Source organism: Pteropus alecto, unplaced genomic scaffold (assembly GCF_000325575.1).
Source record: "Pteropus alecto unplaced genomic scaffold, ASM32557v1 scaffold35, whole genome shotgun sequence".
Taxonomy (NCBI): Eukaryota; Metazoa; Chordata; class Mammalia; order Chiroptera; family Pteropodidae; genus Pteropus; species Pteropus alecto.
The window spans coordinates 6,866,798-6,878,140 of NW_006437828.1; positions in this window are offsets into that span (position 1 = coordinate 6,866,798).

The window sequence follows — 11,343 nt, forward strand, 5'->3', positions numbered from 1 at the left end:
AGGTAATGTATTTCCCTCTGACTTTTTTCAATATTTTTTCTTTGTCCTAGTTTAAAGAAGTTTAATTATGATGTGTTTAGGTTTATCCATTTGGAGGTTGCTCAGGTTCTTGAATCTGTAGGTTTGTGTATTTCAAAAAAAAAAATAAAAAAATTTGAGAACTTTTCAGCAACTCTTTCTCCAAATGTTCTTTCAGTCTGACATTCTTTCTCCCCTCATGGGACTCATGGGATACAAATGTTGGCTATTTTGTTTTTGTCCTACAGGTCCCGGAGGCTCTGTTCATTTTTCCCTAGTTTATTTGCCTCTGTTTTTCAGATTGGGTGAATTCTATTGATCTTTATTGAAGGACATCGATGTATCTGTCATCTCCATTCTACAATTGGGTTGTACAGCAGTTATTTTATTTCTGTTATTGTGTTTTTAAATTTTATAATGTCCATTTAGTTCTTTTTTTATAATTTCAATCTCTTTGCTGAGATTTTCTATTTTTTCAGTTGTTTCTAGAAAATTTATAATAAATTACTGAAGCATTTAAAAAGCTGCTTTAAAGTCTTTGTGAGATAATTCCAACATCTGATTCATCTATGTTGTCATCAGTTGATGGTCTTTTTTTATTCGAGTTGTGATTTTTCTTGGTTCTTAGTATGACTGATACCTATAATCATATGTTTAACATTTTGTCTATACTATTACAAGGTATTTTGCTTTACATATGTGTAAGAACTTCATATTAGGCTTCCAGTAGTCTTTTTATTCTTTTAAATAAGCACTGAATCCTACGCAAAATGAGATTGGATGTTTAGCCTTTGAGACAGCTAAATCTAGATATCTGTCTATCAGTAAATATGGAAACTGGCCCACTCCAATAGAAGGTTTTCTCAGGAGAGAATCAGATGTCCAGCTGCACAGATCTTGCAACGACTGCCTGATAGAGTCACTATCTAATTCTAATTCTCATCTAATTCTCTGCTTCAGAAGTTTGGATATTCAGTTATTACCATATCTTGATGTGGTTGGGTTTGAGTAATGATTCAGATTAACCAAACGATTCCTATCAAATATACAAAAGTCATTATACTGATATGTTAACTTATAATTAGAAAATACAACTTTCAGATAGTTTGGATAGATACGGGTGATTCCTCATCAGCACATATTCTTGTGGCCCAATCTTTGTGAGATGAATTAGTCAGAAGTTGTTTCATGGACTTGGATTCAGAGTTTACAGAGTAAGTTGGATGATTTTAATGACCTCCGTGAAGGCAGTGTGCATTTACCTTCACTATAGGGATAGAACCAAATGGAGTTTCTTTGAATAGAGCTGGATCTACAATGCTCAGGATGACATGGCCAAGTCTTTCCTAGGCTTCCATGCTGGGACTCCTCCTCCATCCCTCTGGTTGCCACATTCTTTTACCATTTTCCCCCATATTATTTCTGTAGCTACATCATTTCCTTAATCAGATTAATAGTAAATTTGTGGAGAGGGATCTATTTTGCCTCTTTAATTTGCATAGCTTCTCTGATTACTTACTTTCTTTATAGTTCAGTTCTTTGAAGGTCATCATATATATTCTAATTTCCAATTCTGTATGTGTTTTGGAGGGGGTACTTGCATATGTTTCTGACTTTCGTGTACTACTAAGTCTTTAACCTATCATCATTATATCTTTAACCATGTATCAGTGATTTGGTTGTCTAAATATTGTTAATTTTTATGAAATGGGAATGTGCAGAAGGCACAGAAGAGGACATCATTTTTGATATATTTATGATGAATTTCATAAATTTGGAGATGGAGCAATTATATGATTTTTGTTATAAGCTCAGTGAAATATTGAACGTAATCTCATCCTCTTTATCTTGTGGTTGTAATATGTAAATATTGAAGGATTAAGTACTCTGCTCAGCTCAACTTAAAATAGAAATCCTAAAATGCAATCTTGATAGAAAGTATAAAGCAAAATACCCCAGGGTTTCTGACACTGAAATCTGCACTCTTGACACTGCATGCTATAGCCTCCTTCTTGCGTTTCTCTTTGTCCTCCCGACACCATCTCCACCGCAGATTATTGAAGACACCCGAATGTACTGAAGCAGTTACTGCTTCTAAAATGTCAGAGCCCAAGAGGTAAGCTGATTGCAATATGGCTCCTTTTAGATAAGATAATGGGATTGTTTGCTGGTGGGTATTACAACCCTATATATGATAAAAGCATTCAGAACTACACAGAGGAAGGGTGTGGCGAAGTATTTATTATGGGACCTATTGGGTGGTGTCTGACTCTCCCTAGTACATGTGACCAAAACCTACAGAAGGAAAAATAATAAAAATCCATTATTAGAAAATAGACTCTGCCTTTCAAAAACTATATTCATGGTTGGTCGAATGGCCCAGATAAACCATGTCTTAATGAACTGATAATAATGAGTATTTCTATGATGATTAACCCAGTTTCATAAAACCTTTCTCAGTTCCTTTCCCTAAAATGTGAGGCAGAAAGGGACAATAGAGAAGTATCTTATATTAGAACTTTTCAGAGAAAATCTCAGGTTTTGTAAGACTATTATCAATTGCTAATTTAATATGAGATTTTACACAAGCAACGAGGAGAAATAGAGAAAATATTTAGGGTGTAACAGAGCTCTTTAGAGTTTGTTTTGTAACAATTATCTTTCAAAACTTTCATAACGACTTGGAGAGAGAACCCAACCAAATTCACAGGTGTTTCTGGAAAGGTGGAGAACTTGGAGGAAATGTGAAAGGATTAGTTGGGGAGATGTGTGTCATACTGTTTTGTTTTGTTTTTCCTAGCATTTATTGGTTTAAACAGGTTTGTTCTCTTTCCAATTCTCTGCCATCTTTGTAAACGATAAAGAGAAAACCTCTCAGTACCCTATTAGAGTGTTAGAAATGTGACTTGTAATAACATCATTATTTCATAATTGAAAATACCGTGGTCTTCCGGGAAAACAAGTACATCAGAATTAACTCGTAGCTCTGGAGACCAGTGGGTTGCTATACCAACCAGAAAAAAAAATGGTACAATAATAGCTCTCCTTCAAAGATAGGTAACTCACTAAATGATGAGATCTATAAATGCTGGTGTTTGTCATATAAATGCAAACAAGCACCAAATACATTCATTTACTTCTTTCATGAACACTGACTCCACATCTGGACTATCCTAGGAACTGGTGAAAAAGATAGACATGGGTCCTCTTATAATAGAGTGCACATTCTAGTGGGGAGACATAATAAGAAGTAAATAAGTCTATACACTAAATAATTTCAGCATGGGGATCATTAGAGGAGAAAGGGACTAGCAATTTATGGCTCCGCTGCTGCTTGATGTTTGAAAGTACACGACAGCTTTCATCACAGGTCAAAGGTAATTACTGTGATTATAAAATATAATGATAGTGGCAGGGAAGGAGCAGAATTTTATGAGAAGTAAGTTTGTGGTACAGTCTTTTACCATACTCAGATTTATTACTAATAAAAATTTATCCCCCCCCAAAAAAATTCCAGCATGTGAGAAAGGCCCTACAGGAAATAAAACAATGGGCCCCTATACTGGACAAAGCAGAGAATGGCTGTTCTAGAAAAATCATAGGTAGAACGTGGACATATCATTAATTTTGACTTTAAGAGTATATGAGCTTTAGTAAAGTAAAGGAATAAAGAATAGAGTCTTATATTCTTTATTAATAAAAGTAATTTAAAAAACACAACTGCTAACTGAAGCATTATTATTATTTTGGCTTGAATCTCCCTCAAATTGGGTGGATTCAACATGAAAATAAGAGTTGTTTATGTTTTTTTAAATGAGTATTATTTCAAAGCAAACTATTTAGATAGTTGTACAACAATCACCATTAATTCTAAAACATTTTCATTGCCCCTCAAAGAAACTCCATATCTGTAAGAAGTCACTATCCATTTTCTCCTAGCCCTCCATGTGCCCAGCCCCCCAGTTCTTGGTAACCACTAATCCATCTACTGTCCCTGTGGGTTTGCCTATTCCGGATATTTCATATAAATGGAATCATACAATATGTGTCCTTTTCTGCTTGGCTTCTTTCACTTCAATCATGTTTCAAGGTTTGTCCATGTTGTAGAACATATCAGAACTCTATTCTTTTTTTTTTTATTGCCAAATTATATTTCATTGCACTGATGCTGACAGTTTTTCATCCATTTATCAAGTGATGGGCATTTTTTTTCTATTTTTTTGTTAGTTATGTATAATGCTGCTATGAACATTTGCGTACCAGGTTTTTTCTGGACGTATGGTTTCAATTCTCTTGAGTATATACCTAAGAATGACATTGTTGGGTCATGTGGTAACTGTTTAATGTTTTGAGGAACTGCAAACTGTTTTCCAAAGCAACCGTTCCTTTTTACATCCCCACCAGCAGGGCATGAAGGTTTCAGTTTTTCTATATCGTTGCCAACATCTGTTATTTTCCAGGGTTTCTTTTTTGTTGGTGGTGGTAGTGTTTTTTAGTTTGTTTTCTTTTTGAATATAGTAATCCAGGTGGGTGTGAAGTTGTATCTTATTGTGATTTTGATTTGTATTTCTCTAATGACTATCGATGTGGAGTATTTTTTCATGTGTTCGATGACCATTTGTGTACCTTCTTTGGAAAATGTACAAACCTTTTTTCCATTGTCAAGTGGGTTATTTATATTTTTATTATTGAATTATATGAGTTTTTTACATATTCTATACACAAGTTCCTTAGCAGATATATAATTTACCAGTATCCTCTCCCTTTGTGTGGGTCGTCTTTTCATTTTACTGATGACATCATATGAAGCACAAAAGTTAAATTTTAAGTCCAATTTATCTATTGTTTCTTTTGTTATGCCACTGATTCTTTTCTTTTTCTTTATTCTCTTTTCTTTGCTTTCATTTCCTTTTCTTTTCTATTTTTGCCCCTCACTTCTCCTCTACTCTTCTTTCCTTCCTCCCCTCCCTTCCCCTCCCCTCCCCTCCCCTCCCCTCCATTCTCTCTTCTCTTCTCTTCTCTCTCTTCTCACAAATGCCCTTTATATCAAGTGGTTTTCATGGAATGTATTCTGAAATAGGTCAAGTAAAGACAAGTCCTGATAATTGAGCTTTTAAGTGCGCCGTCAGACAGGTCAGCTGCTGACAGTCCTCTGAGAATAAGGCTTTTGGGGAGCTCCAAGTCCGTTCCGTCCCTCCAGTGGCTGCTAAACTGCTGTTTTTCCTAGCTACCATAGGTAGTTGTGAAGCTGTTGAATTTCAAGTCTCCTGTAAAGTTGGGGAGAGATTCGGCTGTTTTTCTTATTTTCAATTACATCTGACAGTCAATATTATATTGGTTTCAGGTGTACAACATAGTTGTGAAACATTTATATAATTTACAAAGTGATTTCTCTGATAAGTCCAGTACCCACCTAGCATTATACATAATTCTTACAATAATACTATGTTCCCTATGCTGTACTTTAAATCCCCATGACCATTTTATAACTACCAGTTTACACTGAATCTCTTCACTCTTTTCACCCAGCCCCCCAAACCCCCTCCTATCTGGCAACCATCAGTTCGTTCTCTGTATCTATGCGTCTGTTTGTTTCGTTTTTCATTTATTTTGTTCTTTAGATTCCACATATAAGTGAGATCATGTGGTATTTGTCTTTCTCTGTCTGACTTATTTCACTTACTATGATACCCTCTGGGTCCATCCATGTTCTTGCAAATGGTAATATTTTATTCTTTTTTATGGCTGGGTAATATTCCATTATACAATTGTACTGCCTCTTCCTTTTCCAGTTATCTACTGATGGACACTTAGGTTGCTTCCACATCTTGGCTCTATTATAACACAGCAATGAACATACAGATGCATATATCTCTTCGAATTAGTGTTTTGGATTTCTTTGGATAAATACCCAGAAGTGGAATTACTGGGTCCTTCTCAGTTCTATCTTTTAATTTTTCGAGGAACCTCCAAACTGTTTTCCATAGTGGCTGCATCAATGTGCAATTCCACAACAGTGCGTGAGTGTTCCCTTTTCTCCACATCCTCGCCAACATTTGTCGTTTTCTGATTTATTGATGATAGCCATTCTGAGGGTATGAGGTAATATCTCATTGTGGTTTTAATTTGCATTTCTTTGATGATTAATGACATTGAGTAACTTTTCATATGTCATCTGTATGTCCTCTTGGGAGAAATATTTATTCAGTTCCTCAGCCCATTTTTAAAATTGGATTTCTTGTTTCCGTTATTGAGTTGTAGGAGTTCTTGACATATTTTGGATATTAACCCCTGATCAGAAATATGGCTTGTAACTTTTTTCTCCCATTCCGTAGGTTGCCTTTTCATTTTGTTAGTTGTTTCTTTTTTAATTTAATTTTTTTATTATGTTTCAATTATACAGTACATTGGTTAAACATTGATATAGTTTATGAAATGATCCCCCTGATTATTCTTTCTTCTCCCTGGCTCTACACATAGTCATTATATTACTGCTTCTTTTTAATTTCTTGAGGAATCTTCACACTGTTTTCCATAGTGGCAGCACAAATTTACAATCCTACCAATATCCTTACCAAGAATTGTTATCTGTTGGCCATGTGGATGTCTTCTTTGGGAAAATGTCTGTTCAGTTCCTCAGCCCATTTTTCAATTGGATTGCTTGTTTTTTTGTTATTGAGTTGTAAGAGTTCTTGATATATTTTGGTTATTAACCCCTTATCAGATATATGGCTTGCAAATATTTTCTCTCATTTCATAGGTTGACTTTTCATTTTGTTAATTATTTCTCTTGTTATACAGAAGCTTTTTAGTTTGATGTAGTCTACTTGTTGATTTTTGCTTCTGTTGCTTGTGCTTTTGGTGTCATATCCAAAAATATCATTGCCAGGGCCAGTGTCCAAGAGTGTCTTTCCTATGTTTTCTTCTACGAGTTTTATGGCATCGGGTCTTATGTTTAAGTATTTAATCCATTTCTGGTTAAATTTTGTGAAATGGTGTAAGCACACTTCCTGATTTCAAACTATATTATAAGACTACAGTAATTAAAACAGTATGGTATTGACATAAAAACAGGCATACAAATCAATGGAACAGAATAGAGAGCCCAGAAATAAGCCCCCACGTATATGGTCAGCTAATATTTTACAAGGAACCCAATGAACACTGAATGAGGATATTCTCTTCATCAAATGGGGCTGGGAAAACTGGATAATCACATGCAGCAAAATGAAGAGGACCCTTCTCTTGCAGGAATCATTTTAACCACTAGGTTGCGTCTCACCTTTCTTCAAATTTTCTGAATCTCCTGATAAGCAATACGGTTGGCTTATTCCAGTTCACTTCTCTTAAACATTCACAGAGCCAGACGACATAGGAGTAAAAAAAGGATCCGAGTTCCTAGAAAATCAGGAGCTGACTATATAAAGAATCTTTGACATTTCGGAGACTTCAAGCATTACATCATATGGCAACTTTAAGGTTAATTCTGTCTATAGTTCAAAACTTCTTGATAATAAAAGTGCACAGACTTTTGGTAAGTTTATATTGCATTTTGAAATAAAATATAACATAACCATATCTTTAAATTAGAACTACAATACTTTACAATTTAATTCAAATTTATAGGCCATTTTATTACTCCTCAAATCTACATTCAACTGGTATTCAGTGAGTACACAGAACAGAGGTACTATCAGAGAAAGTATTACTTAATATTACCTTGACATTTAATATCATGACTGTAAATATAAGTTACAATTTGATATTTATTAAATTAGCTCAATGCTCTGATTGAGATTACTTTATCTGAACTGAAATGGTCAAAATATAATACTGAAAATACAAATGGTATAAATACCTAATATAATACTAAAAATACAAGCATAATATAATACAAAAAAAAATGATACTATATGTTTTAATGTACGAAAACATACTTTGATCGTGGAGGTTTTCCTGGGTTTTATTTAAAAGTAAAAGCAATTTTTAATTTCCCTTTTCAGTTGTACTATGATGACTTTGCTTCAAGTCTGGGCCTCTCTTTATTGAGAGTTCTTAGTAGGCAGTGCAGAAATTCCAGACTCGGTGCCCTAAGTTGCATCATTAGATTGGAGGACCAAATAAATCTCAAGAAGAACAGCAGCAACTTTACTTTCCAAGTCTTATGTTTGACATGGTGTACACATTGAAAAAATGATGTAGATTTCATCATAAATGATATGCAGAAGGCAGAGGGTGTACTAGTAAGTGCCCTGATTTAGAGACTGGAAACACCGTTCTAAATCTGATTTTACTAATAACCAAGAGTGTGGCTGTTGGTATATTACTTAAAGTTCTCTGGGTTTAAATAAGAAAACTGGGTTCTAAGAGTCTATGATTCTAATGGACAAAAAAATTAAGAATTCTCTAGTGATCAATACACAGAAATTCAAGCCATTTAAGGATTATTTTAAAAATAGAAATTTTAGTAATATATATCTTATATCATTTAGATGCAAGGTGTGTGCAGTTCTATTATACAATAACGCTTCCTGTCTTAAATGTTTTTTAACTCTGTTCAAGGCACTTTGCTTGGTATTATGATATAAAGATGAAGTAATCCTATCCCTCCTACTCTCACAAAGCTTACCAGTTAGTTGGTTCACCCTCTCAAGCATCCTTCCCCATGCTGCTCCTTTTCTTTCAGCAGAAAACCTTGTACCCTAATTCAAAGAAAGAATTAAGATTAGAATAATAAGCTACCCGAAGTCCAAAACCAGACCTAGAAATTCATCTCCCATCTATACAACCCTCCCCTTCTTCCTCCAGGTTTGGAAAAAGACGGGTCCTGGCTCCTGTTCAGGTATAATCCTGCCACTTGTTCTTTGATCCATCCCCGCCCTTCCCTTGAACTTGCAGTCCCAGGCCCCTCATTATTCTCTCTAATAAATGGTTTTTTGCCCAAGCCTAGTAAAGTGTTTAAGATCCATAGCACCTAAAAACACAACCTAGATATTCTCTCCCTCACTAGGTACTGCCCCTTCCCTTCCAAAGGATGGCCCACGCTTGCTGTTTCTACTTTTTCACATCCAACCATATGAGGGAGATAAACTACTGCTGACCTTGTGCCAGTAATCCTTTTGGATGCCCCACATTCTGGATTGGGCTGATTGCTTCTTTGTGGTGTGTTTAATTTGTCCTTCTGGCTGCTGTCTTTCCTGTAAAATGGAAGGTTGTTCTAATGGCTTAATTAAGTTCAGGCTCAACATTCCTGGCAACCTATTTTTTGTTTTCATGTTACAAGAAGGACTATGAGGCCAGAATTTGCCTAGAGGCTGAGTAAACCCATATTTGGCACGTGGTTAACTAAAGCTTCATCTTACTCCTTCTAATCCATTCTTGCAGGCTTCTGCCCCATGCAAATGTTCAGATTGAAACTTCTTTGCAAAATACCACCAATGACCTTCTAACTGCCAGATTAAGTTTCTGTGATGTGACTTGTTTGGCCATACCCTGAAAGCGATACAGAGAAGATGCATTACTGAGTTGATTACCGTTGTAGGAGACTAGGGTTCAATCCAGCAGATACCCTCTGTGGACTCATATAGAATGTGTTTCAGAATTGTCCCTTCCTTAAAGTTGGGATGTTGAGTTCTGTATCTACCAATGCCCAATCTTCATTCCTTAAGGACTACTGTAGAGGGAAGGCATTAACCTCCCCCTTTAAACTCCTGTGCTGTGCTTGCAAGAGTATTGCCCAAAAGAATGATCCTTCAGAGAAAGCCCTGAGTAAGAAAAGCAAAGTTGCCTATTACCATGGTGGGAGGGGTAGGGGTCTGCCATAGCTGCAGCTGAAATCAGAAGCCAAAAGGGTGTGACATGGGACACCAAGTGCATCAACTAGTGTCTCGAATTCTGATCTGATGCCTATATTCTCATATTTACTGAATAACAGCATTATCCACTTGTTCAACTGTGACAGACACTGGTAATCGCCCATTCTCCTCTTTTCTCTTTCAGTAATAGAGCAGTTGGGGTGTAGGATGTGTGAGTTTTGAAATGACCATCATAGCAATAAAGCCTATGTGATGTTGTGAATTGTCTGCACTTGAACACAGGAAGCCTGGACGCTTTTATGTTAAAACATATGTCTATCAATCTATTTAGTAATAGAGCCCCTGGAATTTTAGCTGGGCACATAGCTACCCATATAAATAGTTCCCAGTCGAACTGGCAGCTGGATGTGGTGATATGATTAAGTTCTCCCCAGTGAAGAAATGGCAAAAGTGATGTAAAGCCCTCTGAAAAGCAAATTTTGTCCTCCATTTCCCCTTTCCTGCATGCTGCGACATAAATACACTTCTGGTGACGGTGCTTTGCCCATGAAGATGAGGACAACTCACTAGAAGTTGGGGGCAAACAGTGAAGGAACCTAGCTTTATGAACAACCTCATCAGGCAGAACCACCTCGCCAGCAGTCGACTGCTCACTTATGGACTGAATGGAGAAAAACAAGTTCATATCTTATGTTTTCCCTGGTATATAAGTTTGGCCTATACCTTAATACAATATCCAAGCAAGAAACTTGGGAAATAGCCTAGAGTCCTTCCTTTCTTACATACCCTACAGCTGGCTCCCTCACCCCCAAACATACAATCATAGGTCTAGCTCAGTCTCTTTAACCCCTCTTATGTCTGTCCCTTCCTCGTCAAGGCCACAGCTACTGCTCCTACTGAGTACCACATCCTCTCGCTGTCTGGACTGTAACAGCATTCTTTGATCTATTCTTGCCCCCATAGTCTTACACTGTCAATGCATCCAGGCAAAGAGGCTCAATAAAACATATTCGATTTTCAAGTTCCTACTTAAAAATTCTCATTCACATTCTTTGTAAAAAAAAAAAAAAAAAAATCAACTCCTTGACATGGCATACAAAGCCTTCAAGATGTGATGCTTACCAACTTTGCCAGCTTGTTCCCATCCCAAGCTTTCCCTCACATCCTAGGATTAGGTCAAAACAAAATACATGCTATAACCTGAACATTCCCACCTTTGGAACTCAGCCGTCTCTGTCGTCTGCCACAGTAGGAACTATAACCCTTTACTGGGGTTATTTTCTTACCTGTCTTCCTCAAAACTTTCACCCCCCAACTTCATCTATAACAAGTGATCAGACTTGGTTATGCAGAGTCCTAGGCCCCTTTGGAATTATCTGACAGAGGTATCAGAAAATATTGCCTTTTTCTGGGTTTTCTAGACTGGGTCTTGGGTGTTCTGGCAATCATTTTAGCTGCCACGTGATAAAATCCAGCCAGGTGGTATAGTAGAGATTGGTATTTATACCAT